The sequence below is a fragment of the Chrysemys picta genome, chromosome 18 (assembly GCF_011386835.1).
Source record: "Chrysemys picta bellii isolate R12L10 chromosome 18, ASM1138683v2, whole genome shotgun sequence".
Classification (NCBI taxonomy): Eukaryota; Metazoa; Chordata; order Testudines; family Emydidae; genus Chrysemys; species Chrysemys picta.
Genome location: NC_088808.1, coordinates 20,711,053 through 20,733,238, shown reverse-complemented (window position 1 = coordinate 20,733,238; position 22,186 = coordinate 20,711,053). Strand labels below are relative to the sequence as shown.

General features: G+C 41.7%; 1 protein-coding gene across 3 annotated transcripts in view; it reads right to left on the bottom strand.

The window, feature by feature from the left end:
* Positions 1–22,186, bottom strand: part of NACC2 (NACC family member 2) — a 126,981-nt gene that overhangs the window by 35,322 nt on the left and 69,473 nt on the right. Inside the window, exon 1 of one of the 3 annotated variants that reach the window (XM_005299481.4) lies at positions 655–749. The exons of the other annotated variants lie outside the window; for them this stretch is intronic. The gene's annotated coding sequence lies outside the window, so the exon portion shown is untranslated. Of the gene's footprint in view, positions 1–654; positions 750–22,186 lie in introns of those variants that run through there. 3 annotated transcript variants of the gene reach the window in all.

The following is a 22,186-nucleotide window of genomic DNA, read 5'->3' as shown; positions in this document are numbered from 1 at the left end:
CCAGCAGCAGCCTCTGACACCCATGCATTAGATTTACGAAGAGATCTGTCATACTGCAAGGTGAGTCACTTACACAGCCTCAATGAAACACTAGCGCTTGAGGTCATACAGTCACACTGGATTCTGTCTCAAAAAGTACAGTAATTTCATCAAGGCAAAGCATGCTATTTCAATTATTTTGTAATTATTTTTTTTCTTATTCATCGCAGATTTTAAGACCTTATCAAATCAAGGACAAGCAAATCTGGAGAACAAAACATTTAATTTTTGCAGGTTGCTACAAGGGAGAGGGTGAGGCATAGATATAAAATAAATAAAATTATTTTGCAAAATTTAATTTTAACAATCTAATAAAAGCTTCTGAAGTCCCAGGCTAACTCACAAACATAAGCATCTCCAGAGAGAACACGGTCTACTATTATCATGCTTTCTGCAAAAGTGTGCCTTTCCTGCATTCCATTACAGACATTAATTCATATCCATAACACATCAAAGACAAGTGTCATGCTGAATTTTATTACCCTCACTCCTTCTACACAACAGCATTTGCTAGCAGTATATATCTTGCATGACTCAGTTCTACCATCATGGCAATACGGAACAAAAAACCTTAAAATAAGTACATGTCTTAAAAGGTCAATTAAGAGAGCTTACAAAACATCAGACGCTGCTTCTTGCTTGAGCTCATTACCTAGTATGGTGGAGCTGCCTGTGTGTTTTTTTTTCTTGTGCAAGTTAGTCTGTGAGTCAGCATTAACACACATGAGAACATCAGGAATACTGCCTAGTTCTGATGCAATGGAGGTTGTATAAAAAAAAAAAGGCGCACTCCGTTTGGACAGGAGCCTGTAATTCAATTGCCTTTACTTTTCAATTACTGCATAGTCTACTGTTACCAAACTACATAAAAGAAGGGAACTTTGCTTACATATGTGTCTGAAATTAATCACGTCTTACTTCTGGCTACAGTTTATTTTCTTGTGCTAAAAAACAACAACAACATGCATAATATAATTAACCCTTCAAGGGCAGAAATCTCTTTGAAGCTATTAAGACTGTCTCTTTTTGTAACATTTCCAGTGTAAGCAGACAACACTGCCAAAAAGTTTTGGCCAATGAAGGCATTTATACATTAAACTTTTAATATGCTCTATAAAGTGAAGCTACAACTGCATATGAGCTTGATCATTAATGGAAATATAAGCTTGCCTTTAAAGGTTCACATAAGGGAAGTTACATTCTACTCTTCCAGATCAGAGTAGCAGCCGTGTTAGTCTGTATCCGCAAAAAGAACAGGAGTACTTGTGGCACCTTAGAGACTAACAGATTTATTAGAGCATAAGCTTTCGTGGACTACAGCCCACTTTCTTCGGAAGTGGGCTGTAGTCCACGAAAGCTTATGCTCTAATAAATCTGTTAGTCTCTAAGGTGCCACAAGTACTCCTGTTCTTATTTCAAAGACTGTTTGTGCATCTGGTTGTTGATCAAAGGCATTTAAATTGATAGCAAACATGGTGAAACCTGTGCCAGATTTTAGGTGAGGTACTAAGCACCTGATCAACATACAGTGCTTTCCACCCACGTTATGAAAACTTTTTTAGGACACACCTTGTGTACAAAATTACAGCAAAGTTGGCAAACCACCACATGAAAAGCTTATTAGAACAGTGTTAATTACAACACCTTTTTTATACACATCCAAATGTTTGCCTCCAAGGATTGTATTTTTAACTGAATGTGGGATGAAATATTGGTGCTACAGTACAGAAGTTCAGCTCTCCTGAATCTCTATGTACTGATTTTTGGGAGCGGAGATCCAACCAAAAACCTCACACATCATGTACTGCATTTAGCCAGATGATCTCAAAGAGTTTTAAAAAGCCTTTGTACATTATTGCGCCATTCACATGATCTACATCCACTAGATGGCAAAACAGGTGAAGAGAAGTTAGGTCATTTGCCAGTTACATGAGTAACAGAACCCCAGAGCCCTGATACTCTGGTAACAAACAAACATTGCCTCTGTTAAAGACGGGTCGAGAGGTACATATGTATATATGCCACAACAAAAGCTAGGAGAAGTAAGATTAATATTCCCATTTACTGTGTCTAGTTACTGTAAGGATCACCACAGTGTGGTTTTGAATCACATGAGCTGCAAGCTCAAGGTAAAAGTGGCAAGGACTAGGGTGGGAGAGTCACCTTTAACTTTCAATTTCTGACTTTTCTGTTCATGTTAGAACCCTCTGTGTTTTGAGTATTTGAGTAATTACAGGTTTTAGATATGCATTGGCCTTTGTTATCTACATTCTACTGACCCAACAGAACATAATGGCTCCTTCAGAATTTCAGTGCACTAAGTTTCAAGACGCATTCCTGCAATGCACCCCATAGGCAACCTTGAAACAACCATTACAGTCCACAGGGTAACTACCAAGAGGCACAGGGAAATTACAGGATTTCGGAGGTAATCCTAGAGTCTGAGAACTTTTCGTGGTGTGCCACAGATGCCAAGATCACAAGCCCTGTCACCATGAAAAGTGCCAGTGAATATTATAAAGGGGGAAGGAGAAAATCTACACAATGACACAGCAATCCCTACAACCACCCAGATTTACTTAAAGCACGAGATACATTTTCCTAATTTTTTTGAAATCAGATTCGTACACTTTTTATTTTTTATCCCTAAATAGCAGAGAAAAGCCTGGAGATTGGAGGGAGAATGGTAAGGAAATCTCTGGGCTTTCAATTTCATGTTGTAAGTAGATTACCATCACGCACTAATTTGACCTCCTATTAAAAAAATGTTTGGTTTATAGATGATTGAACATGGATTAATAATCATAAGGTTCTAAATCAGGTTTTTATTGTTTTAAGAGCAGGTGCAAGTTAAAGCACTATAGATTCCTATTACACTTTTGTAGGAAAAGCCAAATAGCTATTAATTGAATGTCAACAACCCAAAAAAATGTTATGGTCCAATTTTACCTAAACATAAAAGTATCTTAAAACAGTATAATCCTAGTGGGTTTTTTCCCCCCAAAAAAACATGTGCGATTATTCAAATACAGATGAATTGATTTTTTTAAAATGTAAATTGCCTCTGGGCCAAATCCTTGTGTGCCAAACTTCTTAACTACTACAGTACGGCTCGACAATATTTCAAAAGAATTTAAGTGCTGTTTTGAATACTGCTGACAATCTTCCTCACCCAAATTTGTAATTTAAATACCTTAAATTTGAAAAGCACTCTCCCTGTGGCATACTTAACTCCCCCCTCCCATTCTTCATGAAAAATTAAGCTTTTCTGAGTATCTCAGTATTTTCCTAGCCCTTCCTTATTAAGAACCCAATCCTGAAAACTGCTGTATGTGGCTGGACCTTTGTGTCCACATGGATCAATGATACACCACATCACAGAGCAGACTGTCCAAGCAAAAGAGCTTGCAGAATCAGGGCCAAAATGTTTACACTTTAAATGTTCCTAAATTTGTTCTCCAAAGGGCACTTCCTGTGTTTGCAGTTAATAATTTTCATCTACATATCACATGTTTCATCTGAGGATCTCAAAGCCCATAGATATTAATGAAGCCTCACAGAACTCCTTTGGTGTAACTCTGATACCCATTTTCAAGACAAAAAGATGTTAACTGAGTTGTCCAAGGCCATTTAGCGAGCAAATGGTTAAACCAAGAGTTAAACCCCATCAGTCCTGGCTCCTAGTCCCGCACTAACCACTAGACAAGACTTTCTCTCAAATAACTATAGTGTGTGTATGAGACCATAAGAATTTGATGTAGATGAGTCAGATTGGCGAAAAACTGATAATTATTTTTTTCTGATAAGTGTGATTTTTGTATGAAGCGTTCCATTTTTGCTGAAACATGTTTAAGATTCCCTTCCAGTACTGCAAAGCACCTTGAAAGGTCAGCAAGCACTTTTATATTCTCAGAGATCCATCTACAACCCTGCAGTAGAAGAAACGGATTGACCTATACAAGAACTGAAACAGCCTCTATGAAATAATCTATCTAAACTCTTTTGTAGCTGCAGTAGTGTTTGTCACGGGCACATTTGAAAATAGTACCTACCTACTGCAGCTGATACAGGGCTTGAGATGTTTTAAATAATGGTCATGGTCTCTTGGGATGTAACCAAACATGGAATGAAGAGCTGCAGATCAGAGAATACAGTACAAAGATAAAATACGCCCATATTAAAATGTGTGCAGAGCCCCGTGCCCATTACTGAACTCATTAAAGACAGTGAGACTTTGTAACATACTCTAATCTTTAATATTCATAGCTTGGTTAATTTGCATATCATGCCATAAATAGTTGAAGCAGAGGTAAAACACAAAGCGCTCTACTTGCATTTCTAATTATGCCTAAAATCAAATGTAAATCATAACACATCCAAGATACTGAAAATATTAAATTTGCTGTCTTGCAGTTAAAGTCTTTTTTAAAAAAAAACCAATTATCTGTAAAAGGAAGACTCAAAGAGGATTCTATGTATGTGTACGAGGGATTGTATTGGGTTACGTTGCCAGTTAATATGTTCACGCTATAACCTTGGGAGGAAGAGGAAAAAGATGTGCAACTACATAGTTGGACTCAATTACCTAGTAGTTACTGTCAATTCTTCAGGCTGAAGGTTACCAAGGTGCCAAACCTTCCATTGTCAAGCAACCTTTGCTATTGCCATTTATAAGGCTTGCTGCTAATCGGCTGATTGTTTGCAAGAGGAGAATAAAGGAAGTTATGTTCATATTTAAGGTACTACTGCAGAACTCTTTTCTATAAACAATATTGCTGTGTCCTTGCCAAATTTCATCAGTCTACTTGGAAAAACAAAAGATGTTTCCCCTTTTCTGTTTTTTAGATATTTTCTCTGGTTATCTCACAATGTTCCACATCAGTAGTCACCAAAGCAGGAGAAAGACCCAATGATTTGTACCTGCTGCCAAAAACAGGAGAATTGGAAAGTGGAGACTATTGGTGCCATTTGTCAGCTCAGGGATTCTCAAACTGGGGGGCAGGACCCCTCAGGGGATCGCGAGGTTATTACATGGGGGGTCACCCCAAACCCTGCTTTGCCTCCAGCATTTATAATGGTGTTAAATATATAAAAAAGTGTTTTTAATTTATAAAAGGGGGTCCACTATGAGGCTTGCTATGTGAAAGGGGTCACCATTACAAAAGTTTGAGAACCACTGTGTTAGCTACTTGCATCTTCTCCCATCACCCAACGTGGCCTTATCCGTCTACTGCAGTGGTTTTCAAACTTTTTTTCTGGTGACCCAGTTGAAGAAAACTGTTGATGCCCGTGACCCAACGGAGCTGGGGATGAGGGTTGGGGTGCGGGCTGTGGCCGGGAATGAGAGGTTCATGGTGTGAGAGGGGGCTCTGGGCTGGGGCAGGGATGCGGGAGGGGGGCAGGGCTCTGGGCTGGGGCCATGGATGAGGGGTTAGTGGTGCAGGAGGGGGCTCCGAGTCTGGGGATTGGGGCACAGACTTACCTCGGGTGGCTTCCGGTCAGCAGCGCAGCGGGGGTGCTAAGGCAGGCTTCCTTGCCTGTCCTGGCACTGCAGAAGTGGCCAGCAGCAGGTCCGGCTCCTAGGCGGAGGCACGCAAGTGGCTCTGCGCAGCTCTCACCCGCAGGCACAGCCCCCCCCCAGTGCGGAGCTGGTGCTGGGGGTGGGGGTCAGCACGTGGAGCCCCATGTCCCCAACGCCTAGGAGCCAGACCTGCTGCTGGCCGCTTCCAGGGCGCAGTGCGATGTCAGAAAAGGTAGGAACTAGCCTGCCTTAGCTGGGCAGCACCGCCGACGGGACTTTTAACAGCTCGGTCAGCAGTCCTGAGCAGAGCCGCCGCGACCCAGTGCCTTACATTCCACCACTCAGTACAGGTCGCGACCCGCGGTTTGAAGACCACTGGTTTACTGCACTGACACTGCTAGCTGGAAAGTAAAACTGAGTCTAATTATAGAAGAACCATAAATCTCTCTTCTTAGTTCCAAAAGGGATCTGTGCCAACCTCTTCCTCATCTCCACTAAAGACAGATTGCTAACTCACGTGCTCACCTGCTGACAACTAAGAAGATAACTAAGATGTAGCTTGCTGAGGAGAGCAAGTTTAGGGAAACACAGTAAATTGACAGTAGCAACTCACACATCTAGCCAGCTTCCAGATTGGCGTCCAACAGAGCAGGGCCCAAAGGACAGGAAACATACAGCCAAGAACCAGCTACGACACTGAAATTTCAACCCAGGATTTTCTGTGATTTTGCTGAGAGGGTTCGTGTCCACACTGAACTCTGGAGTTGGGGAGGGAGGAGAACAATGGCATCTGTGTATGCCATAACATTGGAGCCTGGGTTTCTTTTCAAACTGGCATCTCTGTGGTACCCTCTTCCAAGACAGACCTCAACCAGGGCAGAGTAGCCCCAGATGCACCTAGGATGGTCCTTCACTGCTGTAACAGTTCATACTCAGTGGTGTTAAAACAGTTAAGGATTTCCTTCATCTACCAGCAGCCAACGCCAGGGCAAGCAGATCATGTTAACTATTAAAAAAAAAATGAGTTGATTATCACTACTACAGTGAGCTGCAGTTGCTAATTTAACCCTGGGCTAGGATGAAACAACAGGAGCCTTTTTCTTCAGGGCAGCTGGGAACTATATCTTAAGTGAGGGAGGTAAATTTGAAGAACAGCTAGAATTTGGGATTCAACTACAGCTTTAGAGCTTTGAAGGTTGCCAGTTCGGCATTACAGGACTGTGTGGAAAGAAATCACTGACTGAAAAGTTAGTCCCAGAAATGGAAGAATTTTCTACCTCCAAGATCTTTGAAGCTGCTAAGTCACGTTCACTGAAACCAAAAGAGGCAAGAGACTCAGGGGAAAACAGGTATCCTAGATTGCTAGATTCGATGGTTCTCAGCTGTGCAAGAGTGAGAGGAAAAACTCTGCTTCCACTAAGTTACTGAGACTCTGCAGATACAACATGTTCCATTTTTCGTCTCTATTTTTTCCTGTATTTTACACAAAACATTTAATTTCAAATTTTTCTTCTTGTCACTGAGCAGGAGGAACGTGCTCCTGTGATTCAGTCCATCGCCACAAAGAGAGACTGGGAATTCCAGATAGAGATGAGGGGATCTGGATACAACTAGTGCTCTAGCCTCTCACTCATGTGGGATCAGGTCAATCCAGTGCTCCTGTATGGAGTTCTGAAGCTGCAGAGCTCAGTTAACACAAATGGATGTTGCAGGTGCCCACCAATGGTAAAAGACATGGCAAAGTCTTTCAAGACAAGTTAAATAGGAGTGTCTGACTGGGTAAGTATGCTGTTTAATGGAAAGGGTCGACCCCCACAGCTCAGATTGGTTGCGGTTCACAGCCAATGGGAGCTGCGGAGCCGGCACTGGGGTGAGGGCAGCATGCAGAGCCTCCTTGGCTGCCCATGTGCCATAGGGCCGCAAGGACCTGGCGGCGGCAGCCGTTTCTGGGAGCCGCGTGTAGTCAGGGCAGGCAGGGAGCCTGCCTTAGCCCCAGGCCCCCGCTGCACCACCGACCAGACTTTTAACGGCCCCGTTGCCGGTGTCAAACCAGAGCCGGTGTCAACCAGAGCCGTCATGGTCCCTTTTCGACCACACGTTCCGGTTGAAAACTGGATGCCTGGCAACCCAAACTCCATCCCGTGGGTGATTAAACACGACAGCCGCACATACACCCAGCTGTGAGAGCATCGTTAGTGTATGTGCTTTTGAATTCCCTGTTCCATCCCCTTTAAAGATACTTTCCTCTGCATGTATGACATTTACCTCAGCTTTACATAGGTACGTTTGCATGGAAGTGGAATAAAAATCTACTTATGGAAACTGAATTTATCTTTATTATTCTCCATCACATGGTGGCTGCTGCTAACAATCAAGACAACAGTAATAGGTGCCTGTGCGTTGTTATAGTTGGACACACAGAGCAATCATTACCAGGTTCAGGGCACGGTACAAACAAACAATGCCAGGCTCAGCACACAACAGCAACCCGCATTACTGTGGCTCTGTGTTAAAATGTTCCTTCAAGGCCTCCCTCAGCCGAATAACCTCCTCATTGAGCTCCTCTTATAGACAATACTGAAGAGCAGTGCAGGATCCAGGCTTTCTGGCAGAGATGGCTGGCTCACAGGTTACCAGGGCAGTTGAAAAGCAGCTAAAACCTAGTAGGGATGTCTATGGAATGATGGGATTGAGAAACCTGCATCACCTGATGCTGAACCTTTCCCACAGGAGGCACTGCAAACCCTTCCCAAAACACCATGCGGCCAGTTGTACAGTGGGTGCACTGCTCTCTGTGTAGATGCAAGAGCTGCTACAAGGAGCATAGTGTGGACATGCAACAGCGGTTTAATTACAGCGGTGGCTGTACATCGACATAACTTAAATTGACTTAACTTTGTAGCGTAGACATAGCCTAAGAGAGGTGAAGTGATTTGCCTGTCTGTAAAACAGAATTAACAATACTTTCCTACCTCACAGGCATGCTGTGAGGCCTAATATCCGTAAAGCAATTCAAGATCCTTGGATAGAAAGTATTATTACTACATTACTGTCAATGGCATAAATAATTTCTCTTTAAAAGCTTACTCCTTTATCAGGCATAAGTAGGTCTTGATTTTATGGAAGGCCAAGACCATCATTGACAAAAGCATGGATTTTAGCACAACAGTGACCTCAGGGACCCAGATATCTACGCTTTTTGCCCACACTCTTCTCCATGTAAAGCACCAGAAGCGGAGTTCCTTGGCAACTGGGCCCCATAAAACAAAGACATAATCCTATCTCCACAGACTTGACCCCACAGGGACATTTTTAGCTTTGCTACTAGGCAGGGGCACATAATGCTCCTCTGATGGGGCCACTCTAATAGCACGTTTCTGCTCTGAAAAAGCTCAAAACCTTCCTCCTCAGTGTCCACAAAAGTAAGTAGCGATAGGAGAGGAAAGCATCCAGGACGCGCACAGTAAAATATGTTTTTACAGAGCTATGTTCAAAGCTCCAGTTAAAAAATCAAATCAACCAAATCTCAGTAACTAGGACAAAAATAACTTCCAGCAAGACAAATTTTAGGAAACAGCAGAACGCGTGAGCTACATGACAGATCAAGGTGAAGGAAAGATGGTTTACTGTTATCTACATTCTTTGTAACTTTTTCACTTTTCTTTATTTTACCACTGGGACTCCACTCACTGGTGCACCATGCCATTATTTTAGGCTTTTTGGGTGGCTGTCCTCAAGAAAGCAAGCATTTTGCAATCATCTGAACTCAACTAACTGATTCTAAGCAAAGAGTAAGCTAAATATCACCAAAGGGAGAAAGGTAATCGGATTTTCAAGTCAGACTACTATTGAATCTATGCAATATAATCACACCATCACTATGTTCCCCTGTCTTAAGGCTTGTCTACACAAACATTTAGTTCTCAGCAAGCTGCAGTGTAAAACTACTCTGCGTTAGCCTGCCAAATGCTATCTATCTTTGTGGACCCTGCCAATGCACAACAGTAATTTGTCAATGCGTTACCTGATTTGAACCAGGAGTAGATAAAAGCGCACCACAGTTAGTGCGCATGACCAGGCTTCACATCGACAGTTAATGCACGGCAGACTAGATTCATACCACCCCAGCTTGCCATGAACTAAATGCTTGTGTAGACAAACCCTTAGAAGACACTGCTGAGAATGAACAGATGAAAAAAAAATCATTACATTTTTCTTCTATTTTCTCAATTTTATGTTGTTTCCAGGGCAAAGAAACCTCATCAATAGTGGCGGTGTTAGACTTTGATCCCAAAGTTCTTGTGTTATGATTATTACTAGTAACCTCCTTCTGCCTCCTTTTGGAACTTCTGTTTCCATTTCAACTGAAGTATAGTAAAAAACAGTACAGATTTTATCAGAGTCAGAACATCTTTTTCGTAGTTTCTACCTTAAAGGAGTTGCAGAAGAGAAATCACAAGTCACTCCAAAAGGTGACCATTGACCCCTTTTTTCACAGTTAATACAATCTGCATGTAGAGAGAAGTGAAAGCAAGCTGCTCAGAGTGTACAAAGCTTTTTTGCTGTTCATATGTACCCTGGCATTTTGCCCAGACCTATTTTTAAGCCCATTTACTAGAAATCCCACAAATTAAAGGAAATACGGATAATGTTGTAAGAATCCTTTGGGCCAAATAAAAGCTACACATAATTTTCCTTGTGCATCAGAGTAAGATCCTTAACCACAAAAACCAGATTTCCCCAAAGCTCTTTTGCAACAGTGAGAGAATCTTGTTTTGTAAAAAGTTGCTTTGATTCGCTACAGGATTACAAGGAATGATGGCAGACACCACCGCTTAGTTCAATATGCCTTTAAGCTAAAACTGTAAAAGGTAATTACTGTTATGAAACAGAAAGGTGTTAAGAGAACACAAACAAGCTAAATATCTATAACTCATGAACGGTTATTGTTAATGACAGCGAGACATGCAGAATGGGCTCATACCGAGAAGCTTTAAACTAGTTATTGCAGTATTTTCCTCTACACAGGAGATTGCCACGTATTTTTATTTTCTAGTTTCTTTCAAAATGTAAGTTAAAATTGTTCATAAAAGCCCAACAAGCACTAGTTAAAGTCTGCAATGGCGCAACAACATTCTGTACCCGCTTCCCTCATACTGCTCAGCACAGTCCTTGCTATTCCAGCACTGAGAAAACATGAAAAAAATTGTACCAAATATTCTTCTGTTTTGACTTTCTACCCACATGGCAAATCATGAGACCACTAAATTCATTTCACTTGTACATAAAACCAGGGTTTTAAGTCAGGCACCTCTCTGACGGAACCTCTTGCATCAACCAGTTCATTAAGTGAATACTGGGTTGTACCAATGACCTCTTTTGTTTCTTCCCAGTAGCTACACCATAATACCTGCCACCTCCTTACTGGGTCTATGTCATAGTGTTGGGGCTTGGTTCACTGCCACTACTTGCCTCGCAGTCAACTGAAGACACTCATCCACAAGCAGCAGTTATAGTAAAATATAAAAGGAGAACTGTGCACAATGGTGGCTATTATGACTAGTCTAGATGTCATACAGTGATGTGTCATTGCATCATCGTGCTGTGACTGGATGCAGTAAAAAGAACATGGAGAAAAAACAAAAACGATCTGAAGAACTTATCTGCAAGAGAGGCCAGTTCCTGGTGCTCCCCACCCCAATTTCTACAAAGTGCCCTCATTTGGATGTAGGCGGTGTTGTTGTAGCTGTGTTGGTCCCAGGGTATGAAACACACAAAGTGGGTGAGGTAATATCTTTTACTGGACCAACTTCTGTTGGTGAGAGAGACAAGCTTTCGAGCTTACACAGAGCTCTTCTTCACATCTTTATGTAAGAGATAAAACTTTATTAGTCACTAACATAAGTCTGATACTGCATTAAGAAAAATAATTCTATTAGTTCTATAAAAAACCCACCCTTTGAATCTCTAGCACATGATAGTCCAGTGATAAGAAACGACCACCAGTCTAAATACCATTATACTACATTCTAAGCAAGAATTGGCCAGGGCTGGCATGTGTTTAATTAAGGATATGATTTGGTCACGGATTCCATAACTTTAACAGATCTCCATGACTGGGCACCGGCTTCAGCCCTGCTGTGAGCAGGAACCAGCTTCAGCCCTGCCGTGACCATACCCTGATTTTGTATGTTTTTACCATGACTGCCCTGTGAAATTTGCCTAATTTTACTGTGACAAAATCGTATCCATATGTATAATAAAACAGTAGAACTGAACCTTGTGACTCTAGTAGGAGATAAACATATACAAGGAGGCACAGAAACATTTGGAGCAGTTGCAAAACAGCTTAATGATATCTGTGTAGAGCCCCATGTGTGTTCAAACATGGTCTCTGCCCCAAAGGATTTTCAGACTAACTTATAGGCCTAGGGTGACGCACCCGTTCCGAATTGGGGGGGGCAGTCCCAAAATGCAGAGTTCACGTCTCGGCCCCAGGCTGAATGACTCCAGGACAGCATTTGTGCCAGATTCCCTGCGGTACCGTGCCGCACCAGCCCGAGGCTCAGGAGCAGTGGCAAGCCTCTTCCCGGTGTGGGTGGGTGGGGGCTGAGGTGGGCCTTATCTCCCCTCCCCCAAGATCTCGCCTCCTGGCCAGGCCAGAAGCCGGAGCCAGGCACTAGTAAGAGCTGCACAGCAAGCGGGCCAGGAGCCGCACAGGGCAGGTGGAGCGGCCTGGGCTCCCTGAGTGGCTCTTATTACGGCCCAGCTCTGGCTTCCAGCCCGGCCAAAGGGCAGGGCTCCTGCATGTGTCCCGCTTTTGCCTTTTGAAAAGGTGGTCTATGTAGGCCACACTCTTCTTGCCTTATTCATGTGAATAGTCTCACTGGGAATGTCTACTCTGCAACATAAGCCCAGGATTAGTGTGACTCGAGTCAGTTGACCGTGTTATGGAACTCTGGGCTTGAGCATCTACATTGTATTTTAACCCTATGTTAAGACTTTTCCTAACCCATGCCTGAACCTAGGGCTCTGGTGTCCGCCCTGCAGTGTGCAGACCTGAGTCAAAGTAACCATATCCCAAAGTTCCCCTTAAACATGGCCTCTCTAGCCCTAGGACCATGGTGCACTGTGGGAAAACTTTGCTGCCCACCCTGCACATTACCAGAAAGCAGCTTGCTTTGCAAAAGGCTTGACAGTTTGCTGTCCATTGCTGTCCAGGAGGCTCTCTTGACAGTGTGTTTGCAGATTGATGATCAGAAGAGAACGAGTTAACGCTGATCTCAGCTGCTGCCATTTGCAAAGGGCGGGCATGACTTCCATTTTCAATAGAATAGATTGCAGATTATTGGAATAAACAGGACTAAGGAAGCTGTCCCAAGGAATTGTGGGATATTTCCTGCTGTCGCCTGGGACCTGAGTCTAGTGAGACTGCATCTCTGCTGCAAAGCAATAGGGCTTGGAGCCTGCGTCCCAGCTTAACTCGAGCTCAGATCCTCCACTTCTGCAGAGTCCTGGGACTCTGGGCCCAAGCCCTGGGTTAGCACAATTGCAATGTAGACGTAAGGTGGGTTAGTCTTGAGCCCGAGCTCAAGGCTGGGCTTACATAGCAGTATAGACACACCCACTGACTAGCTGAGTAAGTGACCAGGATACTGCTCTAATTTAAGACATATCTTGACAAGAGAGGAGGGGAATAGTAGTAAGGTCACATGGTTGCTTCAGTTTGTAATGCACACGTGCAAGTCAGGTGAGTTCTGATCCTGCTTCAAACCCAGTATACCTCGTAATAAGTCCAAACTTATCACCTACTGGGTTGGGCTTTATTTGTTTGTAACCAAACAAAACAAACCCCAGATTAAGTCTTTTCCTGATGCTTGGCTGCTCCTAAGGAATTCGTCCAGGACTTCCTCCATCCCAGTCCCTCATTCCCTCTGTTTAAGGCGGAGTCCCCAACCTCTCTTACAAGATCTACCTACCAGTAAGTCAACTGAGCTCTAGTCCTTCAGCTCCACAGAGGAGTCTTGCATTCCATGACACATTCTAGCAGGGTGGCAGTTCCAAGGACACTATTTTCAAAGCTTTAACCACATCCACATCAAGGAATCTTCAGTATGGAGTTATCCCTTCTACTGTTTCTCATAAAATAAAGATGGCTGCAACTCCCTGATAAGTAAATTACAATAAACATTTGCACCAGGGACTTTAGAAATATATTTTAACACAATGGCCACAGTTTTAAAATATTCAACGATCCTATCAAATCAACTGAGCAATACCTAAAGTTGGTAAGTTTTGGTAAGTTTTAAGGAGAGATTAGCAACCAGCTACATGTGTCAGCAAAAGCTATAATTGTGGTTAGCTCCCCTAGACTGTGGGAATAAGTAAAGGGGCTGTTTTTCAAATGAATAGGATACAAAATGAAGCAATCATCATTACACATGGATCCCTTTTCACTGTGGTTCGTCCCCAACCGTCACTTACTAGGTCTCCCTTACATTCATTTAAACTTCCCTTAAAAATAGTAAAATAATTACGCAGGGGATTAAAGAGTTTTTCTACTCTACAAAACGCACCAATCTAAACAGGTAAACGTGTCACTCTGGGACCCTTTCCAAGATTTATAGGTTTTGCTTGAACAGCAAATGTTTTTTCCTGCCTGGGAAAATATTTAAACCACTAAACTTGTGAAGCCAAGTCCGTTTACTCCTATTTTATGTTGCTTCTCAGATGGAATCTAATGAGCAATTTAAACAGTGGAGTAAAAATTCAGTGCCGGTCAGCAACACAGCCCACCAAATTTTAGCTAGACCAATGTGTGTCTCAAGTGAACAAACAAGCAATTTTGTTCTAGCTTACTGATCTTCCAGCCATTATCCCGTTTATTTGGAATACAGATTATCCAAGCAGATAACACAAGACAGTGGTAGTCTTCTATTCCCTGCCCTTTCTCAAACATACATTTTTAGGTCCTCATTCCGATAGGGCAACCAGCCTCAAAAGTAAGAGGGAACGGTGTGTGGCGTTCCTTAGAACTAAGTGCTTTCTCTGAACTATGTGTTGGACAAATGGGATTGCTAAGAACAAAACGCAAAAGCCAAACATCAGCTGTTTGAACCCATTTTTCTCCCCATAACGGTCTTAAATTTGATAGAACCATGAAACTGACATCTCATTTCAAAGCAAGAGAGTATAAAGGTATTCAGTAAAAATTCAAAGATCTTTCATTCGTCATCCAATCAACAGCTTTTAGTAGCCAATACTCAAATTACTGTATTTCAGCACTGTAACGTCTTACTATGCCCATATTATTAACACCAAAAAAGGCCTTGTTTCCCATTTGCTAGAATGTATGCCTTGCTTGTCGAATTGCTGGCGCACATGACAAATCTTACTTTCCTACTGGAGCAGACCACTGGTTGTCCAAGCCCAGTAATCCTATGTTCAACAGCAATCAATAATAGAAGCTTCCAAAGAAGGTGAAAAAGCAATCCTAATGGCTATGGCTAGTTGTTAGGATGTAGTATACTGGCAGTAGGCATAGTTACTTTTGAAATCTGAGAGATCAGAGTATGCTATAAGGCATGCAATTTTACTATCCTATTATATAGTAGGAAGAATAGCTACACAAATATTATTGATCATAAAATTATCCTATCCCTTTTCAGTTCAACCACTGACTCGGATTACCTGCACCAGTGAGTTCCACAGATACACTACCTGTGCATGAAAACACTTATTTCCTTTAATTTGATTTTTATTTACTGCCCATTAACTTAGAGTAAATCTTGGTCTTTTATTATGGGACAGTCTGAAAGGGGGAGACTGAACAATGACAAATGTACTTTTGATCTGGAATATGTCATGCCATTGGACTGACTGATTAGAATCAGACTTGAAGCTGCTAAGCAGATGCTGCTTCTAACTCTTTAGTACAAAATGGTCCTCAGCACAAAATTCAATACAATTAGAACAAGCTCAGACAGATTCTGAATATTCACTTCATGAGAAAAACATAAGCTCAGGACACTTGGCCTAAATTATTTTGCATCCCTAGAAAGAGCACAACTTCTAAGACAGGGTTGAGATGACATCCATTTTAATCTTAACTTCTCCTATGACATGACCAGGGCTTTTCTTTATGAAGATGTTCTCATTTCCTCTTAACTGTCAGAAAAAAGAATATATATTCCTAGTAGTATGCAATTACTCCTATACTGGGATTTTCTTATGGGCACTTTCATTTATGCAAGGGCAGCCTATCTTAACATTGATCATTTCATAAGTGTACCAAGGAGTCTAGTCTAGTGGTTGTAGCAGACTCCTGTGTTCAACCCCCTGCTGACACGGACTCTCTGACTTCAACAAGCATTGGAGTGCATCCTGCGTGACCTTATGCAAATCACTTCACTGTGCCTCAATTTACCCATTTCTAAAATAGTGACCTACCTCAGAGGGCTGCTTGGCTTTAATTTATTAAAGGTGATGACACATTTTGAGATCCTTAGATCAAGAGGCAAAGAATTTTAATGTGGGTCAATGAAGGAAGGGTAAAGCCTGGATGCAAAGAGCCTTTCACCACAAAAGAAACCATTATCACTGCAAAAAAACAGAAGTAGGAGTGATTTGTCTCTCTTATTTATTTTTTTAAAATCTTCCTGGCTTGTTAGACAAGACCCATTGCAATTGTGAAATCCAGGAAAGTTTGCTGCAACACCGTGTAATACTTACAGGGCAATTAGCCAAAAAAAACACACCAACCCACAAAAATAAGTTCTTTTTTGCCACACAATTCTTACCACTTATTATTAACCCACTTCTTAAGAAAGGCTGCTGAAATAGGTTCCAAAGCTGAGGCATGTCAGCTTGGCAGAAGGAATGGAAAAAAGAAATAGCAGCATTTCTAGCATATGGTGAGAAAGATCCTCAGCTGGTGTACATCACAATAGCTTCTTTCAGCCTAGCTCCATTAATTTACAACAGCTAAGGAGATGGCTGTAATGTAGGTCAGCTCCTCACAATCTTCTCCAGCAACGGTAAGAGACACTGATGATTTCCCTGGTCCCTTCTGCCTTTTTATTCTCTCGGGCATGGACCTTGAATTGTCTTGCTGGTGCAGGCGACCTTTTCAACTCTCGTTCCCCCAACATCTTTCTTAAAAGCTTCTTCGTGGAAACTCTGCCTTAGATGTGTCAACTTCCACCACTAAACTTGACACTTGTAGCACTTGACTCTGTAGCTTTCTAAATAAGTCACAGCAAAAGCAAGACAACAACTAGTGTCTTCTGGGCAATGTTTAGGAAGAATAATGGAACTATTAGATTCCATATTTAGTTGTAAAACAAGTAAAAATCGTTTTAATGTTATAAACTTGCATCCCCTTATGTTTCATTTACGCAGCACCTTTCTTTTGAGGATGTCAAAGTGGTTTAGAAACAATAATTAAGCCCCACTAACCCTCTGGGAAGTAGGTATCCACCTAAGGATAAAATCGAGGCAGAGAGTGGTTAAGTAATTTATCCAAGGTCACACCCTGAATCAGAGTCATGATTGAAACCCAGGTGGCCCTGACTCTCATTCCCTTGTTCTGAGTTAATAAATAAATACATACATTAATAATAAAGGTTTCAAATAATATTTCCATTAAATCACTCCCCCCACCCACACACATCATCTTTTGGGAACTTGGGGGGTAATAATAAGGCTACCAATAATGCTACAAGTGTCCAAAGAATTACAAAAGAAGAAAACGGACTGCCAAGTTAAAGGGAGTCAAGTGTTTGCATGGTTTTAATTGAGAAATGAATCCAGCTTTAAATATAGTAAATGGGAAACTATTCTGAATCACCTCTTGAATTTTTTAATGCTACTCCTGGGAGCACTGAAGGTAAATATGTTAATTTGACTTCAATCATGGTTTAGGGAAAAAAGCACACTGTATTAGTTTAGGGTACCAAGTCTTAAAACTATTCATGCATTTCTGCATATTTTATACTCAGCAAATAAAGTTCCAAGGTTCTATAAGGAGGCTGTGAAATTATTCTGAGTAAGCAATAATGAGGTGTGTATTATATAAGCCTCATACTAATGGTAATTTATTATTAACATTTAAAAATTATAGCAGCCACATTTCAAAAAGAGTCCTACCGCAATTTTTCTTCTTTTAAGAGGGAAGGGAACATTTGTAGGACTGAAGTCTGAGATACCACAGGTTTTATACAGTCTACAGACAGTAACCATTTACTAGAGCTATACAACACATTCTTCTGGAAAACCTTATTCTTTGATAATTCTGTAATTAACTCTTCCCAAGTACACCACCATTTCTATGATAGCTACAGTGAGGAGCCATGTCCACCTGTTTATTACATAGTACCCGGACAGAAAAATTGCCTTGGTTTCAAATGAAGTTCGTAGTCACAATACAGTTCATAGACTGATATTTCAAGGAAATGTATTTCCCAACATGGATTAGGAAGCAGAAAAATCAACAGTGCTACAAATTTGTATTTCTCACATTGTTTTAAGAGCTATCAGACCCTTGAATTCTTTCAGTGAAGATACTCACTTTTTTGATATCTCAACTAAGTTCAAAAGAGGACAGAAATCAGAGAAGGAAGTGACATCACGCATCCTGGCCAATGCAGGATCGCACTCTACAGCATGCTCTTTAGTGCTTTTTCCAGTTCAGTTTAGAGATTAACATGATATGCTGGTACTAGGTAGGGTGACCAGATAGCAAGTGTAAAAAATCGGGATGGGGGTGGGGGGTAATAGGTGCCTATTTAAGACAAAGCCCCCAAAATCGGGACTGTCCCTATAAAATCAGGACATCTGGTCACCCTAGTACTAGGTGCCTGATACCACTTAAAAAACTCAACCACCATCACCAACCTCCAAAATAAGACATTATCTAAAAACTCAGTAACTTGAGCGATAGTCTCCCACAGGTAGCAATGGAAGCACCATTCCATAGTCCAACAGACCTCATTATTTGGAAATCCTTCCTATTTTCCTGCCTACATTTTTGATTTTATTAAATGTTATCATGTTACTCCTTCCTTTATCTGCTTTGGACCACCCCAAGGAATTTCTTGCCCTACTTGGTGTAAGACCCTTTCCAATACTAATAGATTGTTATGTCACCCCCACAATGTGACACTAAGTTATATATATTCAGTTCTTTAATCTTTTCTTGTAAGTCAGTGGTTTCCAGACCCTCAACCCATTTTGTTATTCTTCTCTGCAGTACTTCTCAGTTCAAGTGGCATCTTTTTACTATTGATATGCCCATCATTGCTTACTGTATAGATGGAGCCACAGAAACATCTACCACTCTCTCTCTCTTAAGTGCCTCTGGTGTCCACTGATGTATGCTAGTCTACTTACAAATCTGGGGAAATAGACTTCAGGTGTCAAAGAACTATAGAAGAGGGGTTCACTTCAAAGGTTATAGGAGAAGTAGTACCAAATTTCTATGTCAGACATATAAAATTGCAGTCAAGTACATTACCTGAAAGATACAGAAATATCACATTAATAAATTTTATAATAGCTAGTGTCATGATCTTGGGAATCTGTCTATGCCTATTGGAAAACAATCACAACTGTACATACAAAATGATGGGGTCTAAGTTAGCTATCACCATTCAAGAAAGATCTTGGAGTCACTGGGACAGTTCTCTGAAAACATCTGTTCGATGTACAGGGGCAGTCAAAAGAGCAAACAGAATGTTAGGAATCATTAGGAAAGGGATAAGACAGAAAATATCATAATGCCTCTCTATAAATCCATGGTATACCCATGAATACTGCATAAAGTTCTGGTCGCCCCATCTCAAAGAGATATATAGAATTAGAAAAACTACAGAGAAGGGCAACAAAAATTATTAGGGGTATGGAACAGTTTCCATACGGGGAGAAATTAAAAAGACTTGGACCGTTCAGCTTAGAAAAGAGAAGACTAAGGGAGGATATGATAGAGGTCTAAAAACTCATGAATAGGGTGGAGAAAGTGAATAGCGAAGTGTTATTTATCTCTTCACATAACGCAAAAACCAGGGGTCACACAATGAAATTAACAGGCAGCAGGTTTAAAACATAAGAAAGTATGTCTCACACAATGCACAGTCAACCTATGGAACTCATTCCCAGGGGATGTTGTGAAGGCCAAAAGTATAACTGGATTCAAAAAAGAAGTAGATAAATTCATGGAGGATAGGTCCATCAATGGCTATTAGCCAGAAGCTGGGACTGGATGACAGGGGTTGGATCACTTGATAACTGGTATGTTCGTTCCCTCTGAAGCCTCTGGCACCGGCCATTGTCAGAAGACAGGATACTGGGCTAGAAGGACAATTGGTCGGAGTGCCCAATATGGTCATTCTTATGTCCAACTTATTTGCAGTATTGTTGTAGCCGTGTTGGTCCCAGACTATGAAAAAGACGAGGTAGGTGAGGTAATATCTTTTATCGGAACAACTTCTGTTGGTGGAAGGTACACTCTGCTTCCTTCCCCAGACCTGAAGAAGAGCTTTGAGTAACTCAAATGCTTGTACCTTCTAACAACAGAAGTTGGTCTAATATAAGATATTACCTCACCTACCTTGTCTTGCTCTATGCATAACTTACAAATTCTGTTTAATGTAATTGATGTATCCCAGAATACCTCGGTAAATGTGAAATCAGCGATGTGCTGTCAAGGTTATGCCTTGCATTCCCCAGACCAGGGAAAATAGAGTGTCATCAAGGTTAATGACTGAACTCTGACCACAGGACAATGGGTATGCTAAGGAGTTTTGCCTCTGGTGGGAAACCAGTTCAATCAAGTTTTGCGCGCAGGGCTGGGGTCAGAAGAGTGGAAAATCCCTGAACAGGAGGACAAGGAACCAAGGTATTGATGCTAGCAGAACCCGTTTTTAAAAGCTTTTTAAAAGATTCAGATTTGAACGCATCGGTTTTTCCTCCCATGGTCAAATCTTCTCACAAACAGAGAGAAGGTTCTGGATTGACTGGGTGGCTAGCCTGGAAATGACCAGATTGGAAGATATCCTGGGACCTTTCCTGGCAACCATTACAAATTGGAGTCCTTAGGTGCCGCTGCAATAGAAATAAACAACACAGCGTATGGTTTGGATTATTTTTCCCATCTTTTGTTAGGAATCAAAAGGAGCCTCTGGAGGGTATGTTATAAATCCATATCTTACAAACCTGTAAAAAAAATTTAGTTGCATCAGTGATTATCAGGAACTGCTTAAAAGGACCCATAGCAATATTATGAGGCTACACATTTAATCTACTAAAGGCTCCATCCTGCAGTTCTCACACACAAAGCACTAACTAAGCACATTATGGACTAACTTCTCTACATGTTTCTTTAAGGAAAATAGAACACTCAACCAGCTTGTATGCAATGCAAATCTATTTAAAAAGGCAATGCTTATAAGTCAGGGATCAGCAACCTTTGGAATGCGGCTCGCCAGGGTAAGCCCCCTGGCGGACCAGGCCGCTTTGTTTACCTGCCACATCCGCGGGTTCGGCCGATCACGGCTCCCACTGGCCGCGGTTTGCCGCTCCAGGCCAATGGGGGCGGCAGGAAGCAGCGGCCAGCACATCCCTCGGCCCACGCCGCTTCCCGCAGCTCCCATTGGCCTGGGACGGCGAACTGCGGCCAGTGGGAGCCGCGATCGGCTGAACCTGCGGACGCGGCAGGTAAACAAACCGTCCCAGCCTGCCAAGGTGCTTACCCTGGCGAGCTGCAGGCCAAAGGTTGCCGATCCCAGTTGTAAGTAGTAGAATTTTGAAATTTCGTTTAAAAAATAATGTTCCTATGACAAAGTTCAGCCCAGAACAGGAGTAATATGGGTGCATTAATTCACTGAAATAGAAGAATTTCAGGAAAAACATCCTTAGGTTAAGATCTATTTGATTGTGGAATAGTCTCCAACAGTGAAGAAAACCCTACAGCATTTAACAGATGGGACAGAGCATTGGAAAATTTACTACAGGGCAGGGGGCATACTAGGTCACCTAGAGTCTCTCTCTTAGCTGCTTTTAACTTTATGATTTATAACAAAGATGTTAAAGTCCCCTAGTTTCTTACTGGTTTCTAAGAAACATTTATATTATTTACAGAAATAGACCTATGCAGAGGAAAAACTAGTTACAATTGATATAAAATGTTCGGTATTACATAAGAAACTATTAAACAAAAACATTGGTGAGGAGTTTTAAAGTTGAGACGGTAAAAGATTACATCTCTTTGTATAGTCAGATTCAGAACTGTTCAAACTGGGCAACGTACCTTAGCTTCCCAGAACAAGTCTGATGGAAGGGGGACCAAAAGGAAGCTGGACTGGCTTGTAAGATCAGCTACTTAGCATGGCACTGTGACCTTTTTGTAAGTGCACCCACTCAGAAGGAAATTCAACTTCAGAGAATTTCTGCATCTCAGCTGGGAGGAACGCTGTTCTCTACTCCAATTTTCTGCTGCATCTTCATGCCTGATAAATCTGGTCATGATGCGTCCCGAAAAGGTGGAAGAGAACGGTAGAATAAGTTGCTGAATCAAAAGCAGAAGGCTTCCCTTTACAGTAGGGAGAACAACACTTCTACAAACCACCATGA